Source organism: Salmo salar, chromosome ssa18 (assembly GCF_905237065.1).
Source record: "Salmo salar chromosome ssa18, Ssal_v3.1, whole genome shotgun sequence".
Classification (NCBI taxonomy): domain Eukaryota; kingdom Metazoa; phylum Chordata; class Actinopteri; order Salmoniformes; family Salmonidae; genus Salmo; species Salmo salar.
Genome location: NC_059459.1, coordinates 2675756 through 2689685, shown reverse-complemented (window position 1 = coordinate 2689685; position 13930 = coordinate 2675756). Strand labels below are relative to the sequence as shown.

At 40.8% G+C, this 13930-nt stretch overlaps 1 protein-coding gene across 1 annotated transcript in view; it reads left to right on the top strand.

The window, feature by feature from the left end:
- Positions 1-722: 722 nt before the first annotated feature.
- cdh23 (cadherin-related 23) overlaps positions 723-13930 on the top strand; it is an 834383-nt gene continuing 821175 nt past the window's right edge. Inside the window, exon 1 of the mRNA XM_045700638.1 lies at positions 723-833. The gene's annotated coding sequence lies outside the window, so the exon portion shown is untranslated. The remainder of the gene's footprint in view (positions 834-13930) is intronic.

The window sequence follows — 13930 nt, the reverse complement described above, 5'->3', positions numbered from 1 at the left end:
GTGGGGATTATAAGTAAGCAATTATAAACTGGGTGGTTCGAGCCCTGACTGCTGATTGGCTGGAAGCCGTGGTATATCAGACAGTATACCACAGGTATGACAACAACAAAAAACGTTTACTGTTTTATTTACATTATAATAGCTATAAGGCACCTCGGGGATTTGTAGTATATGGCCAATATAAGTATAGGCCTATTGGTTACCTGTTTTATGTCATTCAAGTCATCCACTTACATGTTCTATTTAAGCACGAGCCCATAGGCTGTTCTTAACCATAACGCAACGCAGAGTGCCTGGATACAGCCATTAGCCGTGGTATATTGGCCATATACACACCACAATTACCCAATATGCCTTATTGCTATTATAAACTTGTTACCAATGTAATTAAAACAGTTTAAAAATCATATAAATCATATGGTCTGGTATACCACGGCTTTCAGCCAATTAGCATTCAGGGCTCAAACCAGCCGTTTATAAAATGCTACTACACAGGGAGAAGCAAAACGGGAGTTGGTGCAAGAAAATGGTAAGTGCGCACAGAAGAGCGCAGCGCGTGTCGGAATTTGCTGTAGCCTATGCTGTGGTGAAGTTGAAGTGGAGAGCCAGAGACAAGACGTGAAATTTTCGACTGGAGGTGGAAAAACTGTTGTGAGAGGGAGAGAAGAAGAGAGAGAGAGCGCGAGAGCGCGAGAGGGAGAGAAGAAGAGAGAGAGAGAGAGAGAGGAGCGTAAATAAGTAGCCTACCTATAGCGTTTACTTCGTAACGCATCACCGCAGGACCGTCGATCGAATCTCAAGGCACTTAGCCCCTACGGACACGGACAAGGCAGGTAAGAATAGATGATAAAGATGTGTTAATTAACTAAATTTGGTTACGTAAAAGCAATCGCAGTATAGAGCAATGAGCACAATGATTTGAATAACTGATACTTTGATGGTTTTTGTGTATTGTGTCACCTAACCGATTGATAGAGGGTAGCCTATAGGCACGTTTTTAGGCTACTTGGCTGCTTATTTCTGGACTTGCTTACTAGTATGCAGGGCAAACCCGTTTTGGTGATTTCTGGTGGTCTCATCAAAATCAAACAAATGCAGCACATTTTTGTACTCATTCAGCAATACCATTGGAAATGAATGCTGAAAAGTTCCATTTATATTCCTAAAACTTAAGTTGAAAATGATGCATGCTGTCGCTGTTTCCTGTTGACAAGACATTTTGATAAATAGCTCAATGCCAAATCAATAACCAATATGCAGAAACAGTTCGTGATATATTGAAAACATAAACATTTAATATACTATCTACACATACATGTGCAACAATAGTGTTTATATTTTGGTATTTTGTTTTAAGAGCACCTTATAAATTGCACACGCTCCAAAAACCCTGTTTTGAAAGTGGCAATACATCACTAATATCGATTAGGGGGAAATCAGGTTGTACGCCCTGTTGAAACTAATACAACTTAAAAATCCACATGGAAACTGGATATATTTTTTACATCACCAAGAACAACCTGAAGAAGACAGTTATATTTTAGAGTGATGCATTTTGATTTGAGGGTCGCCAAAAGGGAAAAAGAAACTCAACACTTATTTGTCAATCACTCATATTGATATGACCTTGAAATCAGTTGCAAGAGGGGAGAGATGAGGTCGCACGTCCAGTTAAAACTATTAAACACAGCTCAAAAACCACACGGAATCTGGGAATAATGTGTACATCACTGGCTTGAGGACAATTTGTATAAAACAGCTCAACATTTTGAAGTGTTGCACTTTGAATTAAGTGGGTCGCCAAGGTGGTAAGTGCAACGCAACACTTTTTGTTAATCCCTTTAATCGATATCTCGATAAAATCATTAGAACGGGGCAAACGTTTGGGGTGTAGCGCAGTTTAAACTAGCACTATTCGAAGGCCACGTGGAAACTTTGAATAACCTATACATGGTTAGTTAGATGAGAACTTGTAGAAGATTTATATCTATATTGTGGAAGGTTAACTGTTGATTTCGGGAGGCTTCCATCATGGAAAAGGGAACGGGACACTTTTTCTGTTAACTTAAACGCATCACGACGCAGCATAGGATATCAACAGTGACAACGATTCGCTGCTTTTTAAGTGGTTGTTTGACTGTTAAATCCATGTATTGGTGTGTGGCAGTGGCTACCGGTCATTCAGGGCAGGTGGGTGTTTTGAGCCCCATTTTTAGCAAAAAAATATAAATAAATATAACTATTTTGGGCTTGCCTGTTTTGCATGTTATTTTCACATTAATATGTGTCACATATCAGTTTGCAAACAATGTTATATATATATATATATATATATATATATATATATATATATATATATATATATATAATTGAGTTAATAAAGCCGCATACAAACTAGGGCTGGGCGGTATACCCTCATTTACTATATACACCAGCATTTATGCACGGCTCAAGGTCATTGGCCACAGATACAATGATGTCAAATCACGTTATATGTACAGTAGCATTGATTGGACTGATCATGTCAACATCATACTTTCAAAATCTTAGCAAGCAGTCATCATCATGAATCAAGTCGCCAATCTACTTGTAAATTCATTTCAATCCTTGTCATATGAAGATAAATAATGAAGAGAAATTAATGATAAAACGTATCAGTGCTCATCGGTCATTGGACTTAAACATTACACAACAAGTTGGGAATCACAAATTCAACAATGATTGGTTTGGAAAGAAGTGAGCACAGCACAACAACATGAGTCCAAAAAGGTATTGTATGCTGCTGGTAAATTATGTAATATGCCAGGGAGATATGTATACTGTAACTAAGAAAGTAATAACGTTACTAAGTGTATGTTGTGTAGTAAGCTGTTAGTAGCCCATGTGCCTCACGTTAATAATTTGGTCCTTTTTCCACTTTTAATTAGCCTATAGCCTGTTTTAGGGAATGTAATCATCGAAAATTGTAAGAGCTTTCATTGTCTGCTTATATGCCCCCTACGGTTCTCACTTGGTGTACAGGGAGAATACTGTAAGAACGGCCCATGTTCTGAATTCTGTCGCTGTACATTTCAAAAGTGCTGAACAAATAGTTCTATTGACAAAGTCTATCCTATCTCGCTCATTAAGTCAAAATCGAAATTACAGATTGCCTCTTATCTGCTTGTCGTTCCCTTATGCCATAGTTTGTAGATCTCAATTGTCAGTAGAAACCACATTTGTTTAAACAAGTCAGCCATATCAGCTATGTTTTTTAAAAAGGCAGTAAATGAGCCTGAATGAACTGTTTCGCTGCCAGACAAGTTTCCGCTGATAGCCAGGTGTAGCAGTGGTAAGGTGTTGGGTCTGCTGTTGGGACTCTGTTGTTGGGACAGATTTATGTAGGCCCTAACAGTTTGTGGGCACCGTTTGTCACCTTTATAGTGCAATTAATTATTGTTTAGTGTTGTGTAGTGGCTTTGCTGGCATGCATAATGATTATTATTATTATTGTTTTTGCCCCACCAAAGATTTACATGCTAAAATCGCCGCAGATGTGACCAGCGACTTTTATAGAGAGACCTCACAAATTTTACATGCAATTTTCTGGCCATTTCTTTAAAGCGGACACCTGTCGACAATTTCCGGTGAAATTGGAGGACGCGCAATTAAAATAAATAATCGTAAAAATTATGGATATTAAACATCTAGGTACATAGAAGTGTCTTATATTGGTTAAAAGCTTAAAGTCTTGTTAATCTAACTGCATTGTCTGATTTACAATAGGCTTTACAGCTAAAGCATGCCATGCGATTGTTTGAGGACGGCACCCCATATCAACATATATTTCAACCAGCACAGGCTTCATAAAAATCACAAATAGCGATTAAATATTCACTTACTTTTTGAAAATCTTCCTCTGATTTGCAATCCAAAGGGTCCCAGCTACAACATGCGTGGTCGTTTTGTTAGATATAATCCTTCTTTATATCCCAAAAAGTCTGTTTAGTTGGCACCATCGATTTGAGTTCAACATGCAGACAAAGGAATCCAAAAAGCTACCGCTAAACTTTGTTAAAACAAGTCAAACTACGTTCCTATTTAGTCCTCAGGTACCCTAAAATGTAATTAAACTAATATTTCATACGGAAAGAAGTATGTTCAATAGAAAAGTAAAATTAGCAAGTGTGCCTCCTCTTTGTCGCGCGGCCACAGAATGATTTCCAACCGTGACTCACAGTACCAAAACTCAAAATTATTCCTCGTTTTGGAAGAAACAAGCCTGAAACCTTGAACAAAGACTGGTGACATCCACAGGAATTGCAATATGGGAGCTGGAATTGCATAGGACCCATAGCTTTCCATTGTAAGAGCATGGGATCTCAAAAAAATAAATCTGGTTGGTTTTTCTTTGGATTTTTTTCTCCTACCATATAAATTGTGTTATAGTCTCATACATTATTTTAACATTTCTAGAAACTTCAACATGTTTTCTATCCAATGGTACCAATTATATGCATATCCTGAGTAACAGGCAGTTTAATTTGGGCACGTCAGTCAGGCGGAAATTCTGAAAAAGAACCCTAGCCCTAACAAGTTTTTATCTCCATGTGACAATCAATGGTACAAAACCAAAGATATTGATATGTTATATGCAATCAATCTTATGTCATTGTGATTATTATAAATGTTTATACTAACATCATCAATCCGAGGTAAAAATTATGTGTAATTCCACTCAATTGTATAGGGTGTAAATGCAAGCACAAACTGTCCACGTTAGGAAAATTTGAGCAATATACAAAATGTAATATGTTAAAATCATTCAACATGTCAATTTAAGATGATAGTATAAATTGCCCACTCACAAACTATTGCAACGATGACATCTATTTCTCACTGATTTAACCATTTAGAGAGTAAAAAATGCTTTCAAACACTATTAAACTGGGCCCTCTAGACTAAAGCCTCCATAGTGTCTGTGTAGCAGCCTGAAAGTTTGACAACCGTATTACGAGCCTCTCTAGCAAACAAGTAGTGTTTAATATTAGGCAGGGTCTTATTTATAATGTACCAAATAAGACGAACACTTCCGTCGATATGTTGCCTTTACTATACTATGTTTAGCACTGACGGGAATGAGTTTTAAAACTTATCACAAACGTATTTGAAAGAAGACAGCTGCCTAGCCTATATGGCTGGTTTATTTACGTTAGGGTGTTTGGGAAAAGGTAGGCTATGTACATCTTATAAAAAAAAACTGGAATGTGTTTGTCGGAATGCATTGCAGTTCTTTAGGCTATTTTGCATTCTAAACATAACTGTTGCCAGGGTTGGGTAGGTTACTTTCTAAATGTAATCTGTTAGAGTTACTAGTTACCTATCCAAAATTGTAATCAGTAACGTAACTTTTGGATTAGCCAAACAATCTGATTACTTTCAGTTACTTTTAAATTACTTTCCCCTTAAGAGGCATTAGAAGAAGACAAAAATGAATATTACCAATTGAACTATATATATTGCAGAATAAATTAATTAGCAAAATCATTGTCGCAAAAACAATGATTGATAGATATCTTAAACTTCTTCAATTCAACTGTTATTGGGTTAAAATTAGGGCTATCCCCGACCAAAAACAATCTTCATTGACCAAAAGTCGTCTGTTCTTTTGACCAATCAACTAGTCAACGTTTTAAAATGTGTATTTTTCCATATATAGACACACCCTATGTGATTTAATAAAATATTCTAGGCATATATGTAGGCTACAGAGCTTGTCTGATGCTTTAAGTAATTAAGACAGACACATGACTCAAGGGAGCCAGAGAACAAGATAGCCTAACCAGAAGAAAAAAACAGAAGAAAAACCTGTTCTTGAATCAGCTCCTCCTGCTGCTGGCCTTTGCCGGTATTAGGCTACTCCAGGGGTTGGCAACCTTTTCCAATAGGGGGGCCAATTTATCTTACCATTTCTACCGATCTGCATGCCATTTATGATTTTCATATGCACATTGTCATGTGATTTAATAAAAATGATGTCTAAATGTAAATTAAAAGTATTCAAATCTAAAAGTAAAAATAAATCACATTGGCTATGCAAGGAACTTGAAACATTCAAATCAAATCAAATCAAATGTATTTATATAGCCCTTCGTACATCAGCTGATATCTCAAAGTGCTGTACAGAAACCCAGCCTAAAACCCCAAACAGCAAGCAATGCATGTGAAAGAAGCACGGTGGCTAGGAAAAACTCCCTAGGAAAAACTCCCTAGAAAGGCCAAAAACCTAGGAAGAAACCTAGAGAGGAACCAGGCTATGAGGGGTGGCCAGTCCTCTTCTGGCTGTGCAGGGTGGATATTATAACAGAACATGGTCAAGATGTTAAAATGTTCATAAATGACCAGCATGGTCAAATAATAATACTCATAGTAGTTGTCGAGGGTGCAACAAGCACGTCCGGTGAACAGGTCAGGGTTCCATAGCCGCAGGCAGAACAGTTGAAACTGGAGCAGCAGCACGGCCAGGTGGACTGGGGACAGCAAGGAGTCATCATACCAGGTAGTCCTGAGGCATGGTCCTAGGGCTCAGGTCCTCCGAGAGAAAGACAGAAAGAGAGAAAGAGAGAATTAGAGAGAGCATATTTAAATTCACACAGGACACCGGATAAGACAAGAGAAATACTCCAGATGTAACAGACTGACCCTAGCCCCCCGACACATAAACTACTGCAGCATAAATACTGGAGGCTGAGACAGGAGGGATCAGAAGACACTGTGGCCCCATCCGATGATACCCCCGGACAGGGCCAAACAGGCAGGATATAACCCCACCCACTTTGCCAAAGCACAGCCCCCACACCACTAGAGGGATGTCTCCAACTACCAACTTACCGTCCTAAGACAAGGCCGAGTATAGCCCACAACGATCTCCGCCATGGCACAACCCAAGGGGTGGCGCCAACCCAGACAGGAAGACCACGTCAGTGACTCAACCCACTCAAGTGACGCACCCCTCCCATGGACGGCATGGAAGAACACCAGTAAGCCAGTGACTCAGCCCCTGTAAAAGGGTTAGAGGCAGAGAATCCCAGTGGAAAGAGGGGAACCGGCAAGGCAGAGACAGCAAGGGCGTTTCGTTGCTCCAGCCTTTCCGTTCACCTTCACACTCCTGGGCCAGACTATACTTAATCATAGGACCTACTGAAGAGATAAGTCTTCAGTAAAGACTTAAAGGTTGAGACTGAGTCTGCGTCTCTCACATTGGTAGGCAGACCATTCCATAAAAATGGAGCTCTATAGGAGAAAGCCCTACCTCCAGCCATTTGCTTAGAAATTCTAGGGACAATTAGGAGGCCTGCGTCTTGTGACCGTAGCGTACGTGTAGGTATGTACGGCAGGACCAAATCGGAAAGATAGGTAGGAGCAAGCCCATGTAATGCTTTGTAGGTTAGCCTCTATGGGCTAGGTGGGACGCTTGCCTACTTAACAGCCACTTGCAGCCTGTGGCGCGATTTTCAAAACCTTAAAAATCCTATTACTTCAATTTCTCAAACATATGACTATTTTACAGCTATTTAAAGACAAGACTCTCGTTAATCTAACCACACTGTCCGATTTCAAAAAGGCTTTACAACGAAAGCAAAACATTAGATTATGTCAGCAGAGTACCAAGCCAGAAATAATCTGACACCCATTTTTCAAGCCAGCATATAATGTCACCAAAACCCAGAAGACAGCTAAATGCAGCACTCACCTTTGATGATCTTCATCAGATGACAACCCTAGGACATTATGTTATACAATACATGCATGTTTTGTTCAATCAAGTTCATATTTATATCAAAAACCAGCTTTTTACATTAGCATGTGACGTTCAGAACTAGCATACCCCCGCAAACTTCCGGGGAATTCGCTAACATTTTACTAAATTACTCACGATAAACGTTCACAAAAAGCATAACAATTATTTTAAGAATTATAGATACAGACCTCCTCTATGCACTCGATATGTCCGATTTTAAAATAGCTTTTTGGTGAAAGCACATTTTGCAATATTCTAAGTACATAGCCCAGGCATCACGGGCTCGCTATTTAGACACCCGGCAAGTTTAGCACTCACCATAATCATATTTACTATTATAAAAGTTTGATTACCTTTTGTTGTCTTCGTCAGAATGCACACCCAGGACTGCTACTTCAATAACAAATGTTGGTTTGGTCCAAAATAATCCATCGTTATATCCGAATAGCGGCGTTTTGTTCGTGCGTTCCAGACACTATCCGAAATAGTAAAGAAGTGTCGCGCGCATGGCGCAATTCGTGACAATAAAATTCTAAATATTCCATTACCGTACTTCAAAGCATGTCAACCGCTGTTTAAAATCAATTTTGACGAAATTTTTCTCGTAGAAAAGCGATAATATTCCGACAAGGAATCTCCTTTTCGGCAAACAGAGGAAAAAATCCCAAAGGCGGGGGCGGTCGGGGTCACGCGCATAAGCCCAGTGTCCCTTGATCGGCCACTTGAGAAAGGCGATAATGTGTTTCAGCCTGGGGCTGGAATGACGACATTCTGTTTTTTCCCGGGCTCTGAGCGCCTATGGACGACGTGGGAAGTGTCACGTTAGAGCAGAGATCCTTAGTAAATGATAGAGATGGAAAAGAAGTTCAAGAAATGGTCAGACAGGCCACTTCCTGTAAATTGAGTTCTGTTATACTCACAGACACCATTCAAACAGTTTTAGAAAATTTAGGGTGTTTTCTATCCATATGTAATAAGTATATGCATATTCTAGTTACTGGGTAGGAGTGGTAACCAGATTAAATCGGGTATGTTTTTTATCCAGCCGTGTCAATACTGCCCCCTAGCCCTAACAGGTTAAGTAACCCAATTTTGAGATGTGAGGTATCACAATCTCTTTCAATAATGGCAGGAATGGAGGAGGTCTTTATACTAGTGAGATTGCTAAAGCGAACACCGCCATTTTTAATTTTGCCCAACCTAGATCGAGGCACAGACACGGTCTCAATGGGGAAAGCTGAGCTGACTACGCTGACTGTGCTAGTGGCAGACTCCACTAAGCTGGCAGGCTGGCTAACAGCCTGCTGCCTGGCCTGCACCCTATTTCATTGTGGAGCTAGAGGAGTTAGAGCCCTGTCTATGTTTGTAGATAAGATGAGAGCACCCCTCCAGCTAGGATGGAGTCCGTCACTCCTCAACAGGCCAGGCTTGGTCCTGTTTGTGGGTGAGTCCCAGAAAGAGGGCCAATTATCTACAAATTCTATCTTTTGGGAGGGGCAGAAAACAGTTTTCAACCAGCGATTGAGTTGTGAGACTCTGCTGTAGACCTCATCACTCCCCCTAACTGGGAGGGGGCCAGAGACAATTAATCGATGCCGACACATCTTTCTAGCTGATTTACACGCTGAAGCTATGTTGCGCTTGGTGACCTCTGACTGTTTCATCCTAACATCGTTGGTGCCGACGTGGATAACAATATCTCTATACTCTCTACACTCGCCAGTTTTAGCCTTAGCCAGCACCGTCTTTAGATTAGCCTTAACGTCGGTAGCCCTGCCCCCTGGTAAACAGTGTATGATCGCTGGATGATTAGTTTTAAGTCTAATACTGCGGGTAATGGAGTCGCCAATGACTAGGGTTTTCAATTTGTCAGAGCTAATGGTGGGAGCCGTCGGCGTCTCAGACCCCACAACGGGAGGAGTAGAGACCAGAGAAGTCTCGGCCTCCGACTCCGACTCGCTTAATGGGGAGAACCGGTTGAAAGTTTCTGTCGGCTGAATAAGCGACACCGGTTGAGCATTCCTACAGCGTTTCCCTCCAGAAGCCATGAGAAAGTTGTCCGGCTGCGGGGACCGTGCGAGGGGGTTTATACTAACGTTACTATCTGTACTTACTGGTGGCACAGACGCTGTTTCATCCTTTCCTACACTGAAATTGCCCTTGCCTAACGATTGCGTCTGAAGCTGGGCTTGCAGCACAGCTATCCTTGCCGTAAGGCGATCGTTCTCCTGTATATTATAAGTACAACGACTGCAATTAGAAGGCATCATGTTAATGTTACTTAGCTTCGGCTGTTTGAAGTCCTGACGAACCATGTCCAGATAAAACCTCCGGGGTGAAAAAGTTGAATGAAAAAAGTTGAGTGAGGGAAAAAGTAAAAATATACGGTAATGAAAAAGTAAAAAACCGTCAGGTAGCAAAGTAAGATCGGCAACAAAACGCACAGCAGTGTAAACAAGTCTGCAAGTTGTGACCGGAAACAGGAAACCGGAAAGCACGTCAACTATCAACTTGGTTCAACAAACTTGCAACATTGTATACAATATTCTGGACCCTCTGTTTCCTTCACCAGTGAGCTCCAGACACACACACAGCTGTATTTGCGCAAGGGATAAGAAGTAATCAGGTCGGCTTATTTTATGACATTTCCACCGGATCAGAGCATTAAAAAAAAATCTTTCACAGAGAGTGGTTATTTCAAATAGGCTACATTGAGGAACGATTACTATACGCAATGGACAGACTTCGTTTACCTGCTGTTTGAGGTGAAGGAAAAATTACTATGACAAGCTCCACAGCTCCGATCCCCAAATGGGCACATTTATAAGCTTACATTTGCACGCAGGTTTTGTTTGGAGCACTCCAAACAAAACACAATGAATGAACTGACAACTCGTAAATGGAATGAAATAAACCAAAACTTGTATCTCACAAGTGAAGCCTAGGTTGTCTGCTCAACAAACAATGTGTCCACTCCGACAACGAGAACTGTAAAAGACAGTAATAATAATAATATATTGAATTCAGTAACAGAAATTATGGTAACCAAACAAACATTGTAGATTCGAAATTATGGGAATTAACGGTAAATGTACTACTGGGGATACTGGTGTGCCATCCTGCGGCCTCTGCAATGGATTAGTCCACTGAGACAGGCGTCAATCAAGATGTGCCATAAAAAAAAAAGGTTTTGCAACTGCTCGACTAAAACAATTCTCGGTCGACCAACAGCCAATCAACCAAACAATCGACCAGTCAGCTAAATGGGGTCAGCCCTAGTTAAAATACACATACATTTGTAAACAGCCATCCACAACAACCACAATCAGTAAGGCAGAAATAGCTAAATGAGAGAGCAGCTTTGTGATTCACATCAATGCGCTATGTAGATATTGGTATCGCCCAGGTAGAATAAACTTGCACTTTTTTTCAATGCTGTCATTGAGAAAAAAGAAAGGTGTCAAAAAAATTATTGCTAACATATTTTCTGAATGTAAAAGTAATCCTAGAAGTAATCATCTAGCTTTTCAAAAGTATCTGTAATCTGATTACAATAGTTATGCTGGTAACATAATGGATTACAGCTAGTTTTTTGTAATCAGTTACTTGTAACCGATTACATGTAATCTGTTACTCCTCAACCCTGACTTTAGTTTACGCAAGCAAGACTAGTGAACATTTACAGTCAATGACAAAAGCCTAACTAAATATCCAAAGCAAATATTGTCTTGCACGTGCTGCTTTTGGGGTATTAGATGGACGGATTCATCTCAGGTAGCTCTGGCAATCTAAAAGGTGTACCTGCTCGGAAGCGTTGTGATGCGCTCGCGCCATTATTTGTTTATGTGTCACTTGAATGTACTACTGTGTTGTCGTTCGCGCGAGGTTAAGCTTCAACTGTCATTTGCCACTGGCCTTGGATCAGCTCCACTATTGCGGAACGTTGTCGGATGAGCTGACTCCAGGGTTGCAGAGGGCCATGTGGTCCTGGTGCTATCTAGTGATATCATTATGATAGTAGTTTGGTGTAAGCAACGCATACCCTCACTCCCTGTATACTGTATTGCTGGGTGTATTATCATAATGCTGAGTGACAGGTGTGGCAGAATTGCCAAGTTATAGAATAGAACAATATCACCAAGACAGGCGTTAAACCACTGTATCCAACTTCAGTCATCCAAGAGGGATTTCATGCAGGGTATCTCTTCTTTCTCTGTATCAAAGCCTTTGAACTTCTATGTTGCTGTATGTACTTCTGTATTGCTGGGCCAATGTGCTGAATGATATTGCACTGAACTCACGGCCAGTAAAAGCCCTCTGCTTTCAGGGTCACAAGCTTCAATTCTGTAGTTGGCCAGTGGATGAAATGGCCAGTGCATAACCATCTCCAAGACCGTTTGGGATTAATTTACACGCACACACACACTCTCTATGACATGTTCTGTCCAGTGACTCAATATAATTTGAAGTTCTGCTACTCATTTGTTTTCTCCTTATCTTAGAAATGAGTGTAGGAGAAAGAAACATTAGCTTGTTGTGTATCGTTTCCCTCTCTCTCCCGCTCCTGTTTTTCTGCAGTGTGGAAACAGCAAACCTCTGACACAGTCGCTCTCTCTCGGAGTGTCTGTCACTCTTGCTGAATCCACTCAAAATACGAGAGGGGGAGGAAAAATATTATTTGAAATGAAGGGGCCCATATCTGACAGTCTCTGTGAGCGACAGGCTCAAATGAAACACAATATGAGGGATATAGTAGCAATGGCTTGCAGATACAGTGACTTCACAGTGCTGTCTTAAGAGTAATAGGGGAGAGAGCAGGGTGGGGTTTACTGTATAGCAGGGGGAAAAAAAGGAAAAACGAGAGCGTGGCATAAAAAGATGGCAAGTTTAAATCTCTGTCTCTCTGTGTGTGTGTGTGAAATGTCAGAAAACTAGTAGAGTGATTTCAGCTTTTATTTCTTTTATCACATTCCCAGTGGGTCAGAAGTTTACATACACTCAATTAGTATTTGGTAGCCTTCCACAAGCTTCCCACAATAAGTTGGGTGAATTTTGGCCCATTCCTCCTGACAGAGCTGGTGTAATATGAGTCAGTTTTGTAGGCCTCCTTGCTCGCACATGCTTTTTCAGTTCTGCCCACACATTTTCTATGGGATTGAGGTCAGGGCTTTGTGATGGCCACTCCAATACCTTGACATTGTTGTTCTTAAGCCATTTTGCCACAACTTTGGAAGTATGCTTGGGGTCATTGTCCATTTGGAAGACCCATTTGCGACCAAGCTTCAAGTTCCTGACTGATGTCTTGAGATGTTGCTTCAATATATCCACATAATTTTGTGAAGTGCACCAGACCCTCCTGCAGCAAAGCACCCCCACAACATGATGCTGCTTCACGGTTGGGATGGTGATCTTTGGCATGCAAGCCTCCCCCGTTTTCCTCCAGACATTACGATGGTCATTATGGCCAAACAGTTCTATTTTTGTTTCATCAGACCAGAGTATATTTCTCCAAAAACTACAGTCGTTGTCCCCATGTGCAGTTGCAAACTGTAGTCTGGCTTTTTAATGGCGGTTTTGGAGCAGTAGCCTCTTCCTTGCTGTGCGGCCTTTCAGGTTATGTTGATATAGGACTCGTTTTACTGTGGATATAGATACTTTGTACCTGTTTCCTCCAGCATCTTCACAAGGTCCTTTGCTGTAGTTCTGGGATTGATTTGCACTTTTCGCACCAAACTAAGTTCATCTCTAGGAGACAGAACGCGTCTCCTTCCTGAGTGGTATGACGGAATTGTGGTCCCATGGTGTTTATACTTGCGTACTATTGTTTGTACAGATGAACGTGGTACCTTCAGGCGTTTGGAAATTGCTCCCAAAGATGAACCAGACTTGTGGAGGTCTACAATTTTTTTCTGAGGTCTTGGCTGATTTCTTTTGATTTTCCCATGATGTCAAGCAAAGAGGCATTGCGTTTGAAGGTAGACCTTGAAATACATCCACTTGTACACCTCCAATTAACTCAAATGATGTCAATTAGCATATCAGAAGCTTCTAAAGCCATGACATCATTTTCTGGAATTTTGCAAGCTGTTTAAAGGCACAGTCAACTTAATGTATGTGAACTTCTGACCCACTGGAATTGTGATAACCATC